The 10,101-nt window shown below is 41.5% G+C and overlaps 1 protein-coding gene across 2 annotated transcripts in view; it reads left to right on the forward strand.

Annotated features, from left to right (window-relative positions):
* The window catches only part of Arhgap24 (Rho GTPase activating protein 24), a 397,141-nt gene that overhangs the window by 228,700 nt on the left and 158,340 nt on the right, over positions 1-10,101 (forward strand). Inside the window, exon 1 of one of the 2 annotated variants that reach the window (XM_021210462.1) lies at positions 127-303. The exons of the other annotated variant lie outside the window; for it this stretch is intronic. The gene's annotated coding sequence lies outside the window, so the exon portion shown is untranslated. Of the gene's footprint in view, positions 1-126; positions 304-10,101 lie in introns of those variants that run through there. 2 annotated transcript variants of the gene reach the window in all.

A 10,101-nucleotide genomic window follows, 5' to 3' on the forward strand; every position in this document is an offset into this window, starting at 1 on the left:
CCCCCCCCCCCCCCGTTTCTCTGTCTCTTTCTTCAATATATGGGATGGGAGGATACTGACTAAGTCTGAGAGGAAGGAGGAGGAAGAAAATTAGCTGCAGGAAGAGTTTATAGCCCTGTCTATAAGAAAGCTTAAATATAGCTACCAGTGCTTTGAAAGGAACGGTTTATGTCCAAACAATATTTTCCAGACGAGCTCTGTACTTTCTTGCCAACAGAATTAACTTTAAAGTGAAGGCAGTAGGCAGTTAAAGGAGTCGACTCTGGGACCAGCTGTGTGTAGACAAGACCAGTTACTTATAAGGTACTGTTTTTCCTCCTTGAAATCTTGAGGGTCCGTTTGTTTCGGGTACAAGTTTTCTGTGGGCGTTTGATCTTCGTCTTTTTCCTTTTCCTTTAGCTCCTTCCCACGAGGAAATGGCAATCTTGAAAACAGTCTGGGTCTCAGCCATACATTTTTGTGACTGTTGATTGTGGAAGCTGCCGGGATTGTTTTGTTTTCCAGAACCAAATGATCTTTGTCACTTTATCCGAAAGCATTCTCCAGCCTTGTCCTTGTCCAGCCTGGTCATGTATGGTCTTCGACTTTCATTGTATATGTTGTATAGGTGGCATATGCCGACTTCCTTAACTGAGGGGGAGGGGCTGAGGACTTCAACTATAGAATCAATCCAGATCCCCTCCCCGAAGAGGAGGAGGAGGAGGAGGAGGTGGCGAGGAGGTGGCATGTCTGGACATTACTCTACTTCGCTCAGGCTCCGAGCCTCGAAGATTTAATCTGAAAAACAGACTTCTGAATTAGGGAGTTACCACTAGTTTGCATCTCTACTTAACTGGTCATTTTAACTCTGGCTTCTCTTTGCTGCCATTTCTTTTTGCAAATTAGAGCAAGTCTGCTCATTCTCTGAGAGTAATCCGGCTCCGCTAGTGCCCGCCTGCGTAAACTGCCTAGGTCGGGTGTCGGGGTGAAAGGCTGTGTTCCTGGCTCCCTGGCAGGGGAAGCAGAAGGACCAGAAGTTCAGGGTCACACATACGTAGGAGGTATGAAGTCAGTGGAGCTCTGTAGCACAAATAAAATAAAGTTTATAAAAGTTTATTCTTCTCCAGCTTAGGGAGCAGCATGCTCCCGAGCCTGACACCGAGCCTGACCCACACCACTTAGTTTCTGGTGACTGAGCCACGCAGGTTCTTCCAGAGCACGTGAAGGAAACAGTCCAGCCTGGCAGGAGGTTGACAGAGAGGACCTTGAGAGCCTCTGTCATTTGAAGTGCTACTCTTACCCCCGAGGCCTGGCCAGCCAACTGGAAATATTTGCTGCTGATTTGGAAACAGGAAATGGAGACATGGGCCTCTGAGAATTGAAATTTTCACGTTGGCATCTAAAGATGCCATATGCTTTTGAAAGCATCAGCCATTGGTAGATATTTCCCTCTCTGAAATCTTCTGTATGTCTTCCTGGTGGGAACTAAAATCAATCTCATGTTTTCCATATCACTAAGCATTAGCATGTACACACATCCTAATGGACATATATGTACACACATGACCATACTTTTCAGTAATTCGGTGATGCTTTGTGCAGTGTGATGCCCCGTGCAGTGAGGTGCCCTGTGCAGTGATGCTGTGTACAGTGGGATGCCCTGTTCAGTGGGATGCTCTGTGCAGTGAGATGCCCTGTGCAGTGATGCCATGTGCAGTGGAATGCCCTGTGCAGTGATGCTGTGTACAGTGGGATGCCCTGTTCAGTGGGATGCTCTGTGCAGTGAGATGCCCTGTGCAGTGATGCCATGTGCAATGGGATGCCCTGTGCAGTGGGATGTCCTATGCAGTATGATGCCCTGTGCAGTGATGCTGTGTGCAGTGTGATGCCCTGTTTAGTGTGATGCTCTGTGCAGTGTGATACTCACACTGTGTTTCATGATTTTACTTCTCTTGAAAGTTCACATAATCAGTACACCTTTTAATTCCTTTTAAAATTTTTATTAGTTTTCTTCTTTCTATGTTCATTCTTCAACTAGCTTGCATATCTCTATCAGCTCTTTTCAATCTCAACTGTTCTTTCAAAATTATTAGATATTGGTTAATGCAATCCAAAAGAACAAAACAGAACAAGCAAACTTATAAAAGTATGGATGGAATAAGAGGCAGTACGTTTCTGTTCTGAGGAAAGGGCACAGGCACAGTGACATCTATTTTGGGTGCTTCGGAGATGTTTGGCTCAAGCCCAAGTTCTTAGTTGTGGTTTGTAGTAGAGGTTGCCATGGAGGCTGGTCTGGAATACATAACACATCCCTGAATCTAATACAAAAAGTACTGTTTGGTTTCCTTCCTATGAAGTTCCTGGAGGTATGTGTCAAGAAATCCATAAGTAATTAATCCCCAGGGACCGACCTAAAATTAATCAAGCTCAAGTGTGTTACTCAGACTCATTCACAGCCATGCTGTTCGCATGAGTGAATAGTTGGGAAGAGCATAATGATACTTTGTAGCAAAGCATAAGGACAGAAAGTACTCCAGGTGTGTGCTATTCTGCCTGGACACCATAGTTTCTGGGGAAAGTAATAGTTAATACAGGCTAATTGTGTGGATGATGCTTTGGGTTTCTCGAGTGAACTCTAACTTATTTGTAAATTCTGTCAACTGAAAAATGGCAAAAAATAATTTTACAAGCCATATGTGCTGAATATATGACAATATGGGTTTTCTGGTCTTCAAACATTTTCATGTTAAATTTCAGAACTAAGATGAGTCACTGATTTTTCAATGATATTGAGAATGATAGTAGCCACTTTCATTAATCCAGTTTTATGCACACATGCATACATGCAAGCACACACACATACACACACGCACACAACATACACGCATATACACACACATAAATATACACACACACACACACAACCAAATAAGCAAACAAGCAGAGCCATTGGCACACAAAGAAGCTATATGAATGTAAGACAGTTGTTAACTCATGTTCAACTGAGTCTGCCCAGTTACCTGGTTATACTACCTTCAGAACCATGTCAATGGCAAACTCTTGCATTCCCCACTCCATTCCATTCCTGGGCAAAGCTCCTTGCTTGTAACAGTGACTTTGGATCTGCACGTGTTTCGAACTGTCCAGAAACTTTGTAAGCTTTTGCTCCCTCATGGTGTTTGATAATAGAAAGACTTCTCTTGTAAGAAAATGCTATTTCAGTTGAAGCATAGGCTTTCAACATTGGAAATATTACTTGAAGCTGGACTTCCTATCATGGGCTCATTTCATTGAAATTTAATTTTCACATTCATACCTTCATAGAAAAATGGCCATACAAAACGACACTCGTTTGGCAACAAGGACTTCAGTGCCACAAGGCGAAAATCCTAAAAATTCAAAGCAATTGTGAATAAGTATGTACCTGGGAGGATTAATTTAGACTAAACAGCTTTTAAACTAGAAAGGAAGCAAGTCACTTTAAATAAACTAAAGCATCTTTGTACTCATAGATAACGTCTTACACAGCCCTTTCCAGCATAAATTTAGGAGGGTTCTCCAGAAATATTAGGATCTATCTCCCCCCAAACTAGAATTCAGAGAACAATTTCTGAGGAGCAGTCCTACTCAATGCTGTGGGTTTCTCAAGGCGTTAAACAGGGAAGAAATCACTGTTATGATCTCATAAAAAAAACTGCATTGAGTTACAACCCTTCAGAAAGAATGCTTAAGGCAAGTTAAGTACATCCTTATAGACTGGCCTTGGTGTAATATAAATAAGGGCTTTTGGATAATTTAAGAGGTGATGTGGTCAAAGATCATGGTTCATTTTGTGGTTATGCAAGAAACATCTGTTGAACAAATATGCAATTCAAGCCTTTAAAGGTATCAACAAATAAGACAGCCCTAACACTCCTGTGGTTCCCTGTGCATTTCATTATGTGGGATTCACAGGTGATTCACACTAAAATGCCAACACTCCATTACTTTTTGCTATAAACTCATAAAACTATTAGCCAACAGCAATTAGGAATTTTAAACTTTCTGTGAAGAAAAGTCAAGAATCTGTAAGAATTTAAAAGCAGAATTATAGGCAGAGGACCTATATGCCGCTTGCCTTTGGGGGATTTTTGTTTTGTTTTGTTTACTTTATGGTAGACATTGTGGGAAACTTTGTATCATTATACTTTGTATCATTGCACTTTACAAAGTGAAACTTTGAATCACTTTGGAGAACAACAAAGTAGTTCAGAGCTGTGTTTTGTTCTGTTCTGTGCCTGTCTGCCTGTCTATAGACAACATAACAAATTTCCTGTGACTACAATCTATATTGTTTCGTGCTCTGTTGGGAATAAAGTTGAGCTCAGTGTGTCCTTTCACACAGGAGTTTTGTTGATTTGATTATATTGAAGAAGAAGTAGTTGAAATGAAAAAGTCCTTCAAAAAAATAATAAAACCAACATGGGGGAACAAAGTCTGTAATCATGGGACTCACTTAGGTCCTGTATTTCTATGTTCTCTCTCTCTCTCTCTCTCTCTCTCCTATCTCTATCCAGTAAAGAGGGGAACTATCTGGGGGATACATTTACAGGACAGGAAAAGACAACACAACTTCCTCCACTCTGAGTAAGAAGTCAGCCATGTCCTCTATTCCCTAAAAATCCCCAGGGGGAGGATGGCTTCTTTCTCTCCTCCAAAGAAGGGGTCAAGAGTCTATGCCAGAAGTCTCTCTTACACAAGGAGTAATAAACATTTAAAGCTGTGGGAACTTTGTAAAATAGCTGCCATTTTGTTAATGAATATTTGCTAAGGCATTTCCTGAGCCACTGGTGTTTATGGAACTTTTAAACAAAATGCTTTTGAAGACAGAACTAAGACTCAACTCACAAATTAAAACCACTGTACTCACAATGCTTTTCCTCGGTGTGCAATTGATGTTCTAGCCTCTGTTGCACTAAAACGCTGAACACTCAACTCAGCAAATGTCTGCATTCTTCCTGTGCTTCCTCATTTCCCTTTTATGCCGTCATGCTTTGAAGTCCAGTGTTCAACTTTACCACAAGGCCAAGATTACCTGAAGAAGGTTGCAGAGGATGGCTGGCTCAGTGACCAATCTCAGCTGTGTTTTGTCTTTGTCCTTGCTTTCTATTTCCTCCATTCACACTGTCCTCTCAGGTCAGGCTCCTTGCCATCAATTCTACCTCTTGATGTGAGAGATTTTTGTCCCCACTTCTATTTGTGTCCAGGGATTCCTTCTCTGCCTCCTCTGCAGCAATCAGTATGTAATTCTTCCTATGTTCCTGATTTGAATTCTGCATCTGTCTTATTTTCTTCCACAGCGTTTCTTCCTCTGAAAAATGTCATCTACGCTCATGGCTTCAGTCCCAAGCCAGTTTAGGTATCTGCTCAGCAAATCTGTCCTGAGCTTTATATGAGTTTTCATGAAGGGTATCATGGCATGGTATGTGCCTTCCTGGTATCTGGAAGCCCAGCTCTGCAGCAAACTAGATGTCCACCACGCTGTACAGCCTTGGGTAGTTTCCTCACTAACATGGGCTCTGAAGTCCCAGAATTCATCTGCCTCACTCTCCATAGCTTCCCTCACTAAAACCACCCCTCTCTGTGTATGTCCCCTCTCTCACTTGAGAGCAGTCACTAATCACCCCAGGCTGTTATGTTTTCACACAGGATTCCCCTGTAGCCTAAAACTAGCTCACTCTGTAGGACAAGAGCTTCAAACTTAGAGATCTGCCTTCCTCTGCCTTTCAAGCTTTGGTATTAAGGGAATGAACCTCCACATTAAAAACTATGTTCTTGACACACTTCTTTCTTTATTCTCATGGCCGTCACGTTGCAGAACATTTAGTTATCTTATCCCTTGGTAGGCTTTTGCCTCATCACTGCTCTTTCTCTAAGGTCTTCTGCACCACTTACCATCTACCTAGCTGTGTGGCAACTTTAAAACAAAGATAGATGACAGATGATGGATGGGAGGATGAATGGATGGATTGATAGATAGATAGACAGATAGATAGATCACCAAAGGCTTCAATAACTTTTCAGTAGATGAGCAAAAACAAAGTCTGCTGAGTTGAATTTCAGGGTTTGAGTTCTTGATAGAGCATTTACACATGTCAGCATTGTGAGATCCCAGTCCTTATGAGGACTAGAAGTAGGAGTATCAGTGGATGGGAAGGTCACTGTGTGTCCAGCCTCTCTCTCTGTGTGCCTGCTCCAGTGCTCTGTGCATCTCCCATTCACTTAGGCATTCACAACTAAGAGGATTCCTTTTGAGAGAAGGGATCTCATGCCATTGTTTCTGAGAAAAGGAGCATCAGCCGGAGAGATGGCTTCTCGGTTAAGAGCACTGGCTGCTCTTCTGGAGGACCCAAGTTCAGTTCCCAAACTCTACATGGTGGCTCAACAACCATCTGTTACTCCACTTCTGGAGGATTTGACACCCTCTTCTAACTTCCATGGGCACGAGACACACATAGGGTTCATGGACACTCATGCAGACAAACACTCATACATGAAAAAAAAAAAAAGGTGAAATCTCCAAAGAAGAAAAGAATAACAGTACAAGGAAAATGATCCCTCTCTTTAACAACATAAAATACAAGCAAAGACTTCTTTGTTCGGTGCTTACAAGTGACTTTCGTTCTTTATTGTTCATGACTCAGTCTAAGAATCATAAAACAAGTGAGGAGAGTTGCTGATTAACCTATATATTGGGCATGACATCATCTCGTTTGCAAACTATCAACTACTACTATTTTGAGTTTAAGAATCAACTTAGTCAAGATATGTTGCTGCTGAGCCTGATGACCTTCCATGGAATGAAAGGACAGCCCTGACATCCTCCAGTTGTCCTTTTTCCCTTTCATCTGTGCACATGTTGTCATATAGGACACACACACACACACACACACACACACACACACACACACACATATGCATGTGCACACACAGCAGAACAACCATTTAAAAAGAACTCCATAGAGCTCCATAATCAGATTTAAATTGAAAATAAAAGTCACTGTAAGAGTTTGAGATGTTTATCATAACTTTGTCATAGAGTCTTGGGGTAATTAAGTTTTTCTGAAGTGATACATGCCTTTCACTTCAGGTAGATAGAATGGTCATTTGTGCTTGCACTCTGTCTGGGTTTCCTGAGGTTGTTGTTAATGTCTTTCTTAGTGTCTTCTTCTAGAGAGCACTACAGTTTGTTTCTTTCAGAGGAATTGGGCTCTTCCAGAGCTTCAGAATTCTGATTCTCATTTTACTTTACTAATCAATTTGTAAATGACTTATCATATCAAGCTGCATACTTATGGTAGGGAAGCTGGGTAGGGGTCTAAAAGGCATAGTAACTAAGCCTTCACTTATTGCCATTGATCAAAACTATCCACACTAGTATTAGTGACCTCTCGGAGGTCATATAACAAGATTGACGTGGTTTTCTGCTGTAAGAGCTTTGCATTCATACCAGAAAGTAGTCCTGAACTTGCAACAGAAAAAAAAAAAGTGTTTTCTTTCCTTTCCCATCCATCTTCCAGTGACAGGAGGAGAATTAGAGTCTAGTGTACATACAGAGCTGTCGTTGGTGCAGAAAGCCTTTTAAGCATGTGCATACTTGATTTTAAACCTATATGGGGTCTGAAACAGGAATTAGCGGTGTGTGTAACAAAATAATGGAGTATTTATGCTTTGCCACAAAGTACACCTTCTAATATAACAAAGTAGTACAAATCATGCCAGGTATTTGCTTTATTTACATTTTAAAATTCTAGTCAGTAAAACCAGTGTTATGGAAATTCCATAATATGAAACTTTGTATTTCTATAGTTTTATTAACTCAGACATGCATACAAGACATGAGGAGTGGGGCTAAGGATAAAGCACTTGGTATGAGTCATGGCTACTGCTGTCCCTCTTCTTTCTGCAGAAGTTTGCCTCTGCCTCCGCCTCCGCCTCCGCCTCTGCCTCTGCCTCTGCCTTCTCTCTCCGGTGGAGGTTTGGCTCTCCACTTCCCCGTCTTCCCATGTGAGTTACCATGTGCAGGTAGTTTTGCTTTTGCCTCTTTGATTTTGTTTCTTTTATGTTTAGTTTTGCTTTTCCAGAGTGCACCTTTCCTAGATCTTGTCTGCCTAGCAACCGTACTATCTTCTGACACCCTCTCCCCATCCCTGCCTGCCCATTCGCTCCCCTGGTGCTCCACTGAGACCTTCATTTTCAGAATGGCTCATTGCCTGGTCTATTGTCCTTGCTCAGCTGGACTGTAAATTCTCAAGAGGACATCAGCTCTGTCTTATGCCTTTGATGACCCGTGGTTAGGATGGTACCTAAAAATTAAATCTCAAAAATTGAGATCCAACACTGGTCCAGTGTGTCTGTTAGAGATGGATGTGTATCCTGTCTGACATGCATCAATGCACAATAAGTAGCCGCACAGCTCAGTGTCTTGGTTTGACATACATGTTTCTTACCGATTCATAATTCTTATGAAAGTGGCGATGATTTAAGTGTCTCATTAAATGTCATCTGGTACCTTACTAGGGGTCACAGTTTCTGTTGTCCCCTTACATGATAATAGATTTGTTGCTAAAACTCAGAACTATTTGACATGCTAATTTACGGCCTAAACCATTCCATTGGCTTTGCCCACATCTCATGCTTTTTATGTAACTGTCTTCCAGTAAAGAGGATAATTCAGAAAAGAATTTTGGATATTTTTGTAAGTAACAACTTGGAGTTTGGGATATTTTTGTTTTCCATTCCCTCTCAAAAGGCTAATCTAGAAGGTCTTAGTATTTAAAGTTTAACAACAAGACAGAATTTTTTTTTACTATAACCCAAGAGCACATGAGTTGTCTGATATGGGAGACAGGGAAAAATCAAAGATGAGATTAAAAGCCGTCAAGTGCTTCAAGAGAGTGGGATGCTAAGTAAAGCCCCTATCTTCCTTCTTCCTGACTGTTGAGTTAACGGTAGACAGAACTGGAAGCCCAGACCAAAGTGGTTCGACACTGAGGAACCTGTGAGCCACTTTCTGTATAGGATACATGGAGGGTACAAACCTCAAATCATATTTTAATTCTTTCACTGTGTCATTATCAGAAATGGACATCTCAGTAGACATGTCCAGAGTGCTCTCCCAGGTAACCCCTTACCCTGTGTGCAGCCCTGAGGGGACAGAAGTCAGAACCAAACTAGCAGTAATCTAGTCATCAAGACCGAAAAGACCAGATCTGGGGTCTGTGGGATGAATTCCAGAGACACCCTCGTATTCCAAGGATGAAGATCATGACATCCCCCCTTCCCAGAATGTAGAAAGAACACTGCACGTTCCTGATACCAGGTGATGCTCAGTTAAAAGGAATTCCGAGACTGAGTTTCTGCTTATGGTAGAAAAAAGAATGAGAATGCTATAATTCATACACTTGGTCTTGTAGAACCAACATTCATTCTTCAGCATGTCAATATTATAACTTAAACACATTACTTTTAGCTGCCTGTATTACTATAGAAAATTGGAGTGTCAAAATAATAGCTTACAGTTTTCTCTCAAGTGCACAGTGTATGTTTTCTTCGGCACTAAAGGGATTTCAAGGCTTAAGAGACCTAACATAAAATTCTGTATGATAAGATCCCAAGTACAGAAGTGAGATGCAGGAATGAAAGGACCAACCCCACAGGAGAATCTTCATCTTAGACAACCAGTAAGAGAATCAGGGTAGAGTTTCCATTTCCTAGAAAGTCTGATTTCCCAGGACATCAATGCCTTACTGAAATGTCAGCAGGTTGTTATTATTATTATTATTATTGTTATTATTATTATTATTATTATTATATATTTTCTTTATTTACACTTCAAATGCTATCCTGAAAGTTCCCTATACCCTCCCCCTACCCCTGCTCCCCTACGCACCCACTCCCACTTCTTAGGCCTGGCATTCCCCTGTGCTAGGTCATATAAAGTTTGCAAGACCAAGGGGCCTCTTTTCATAGGGCTTCCCTATGAAAGCCAATTAGGCCATCTTCTGCTACATATGCAGCTAGAGACACAAGCTCAGGGGGTACTGGTTAGTTCATATTGTTGTTCCACCTACAGGGTTGCAG

Source organism: Mus pahari, chromosome 13, assembly GCF_900095145.1.
Source record: "Mus pahari chromosome 13, PAHARI_EIJ_v1.1, whole genome shotgun sequence".
NCBI classification, from domain to species: Eukaryota; Metazoa; Chordata; class Mammalia; order Rodentia; family Muridae; genus Mus; species Mus pahari.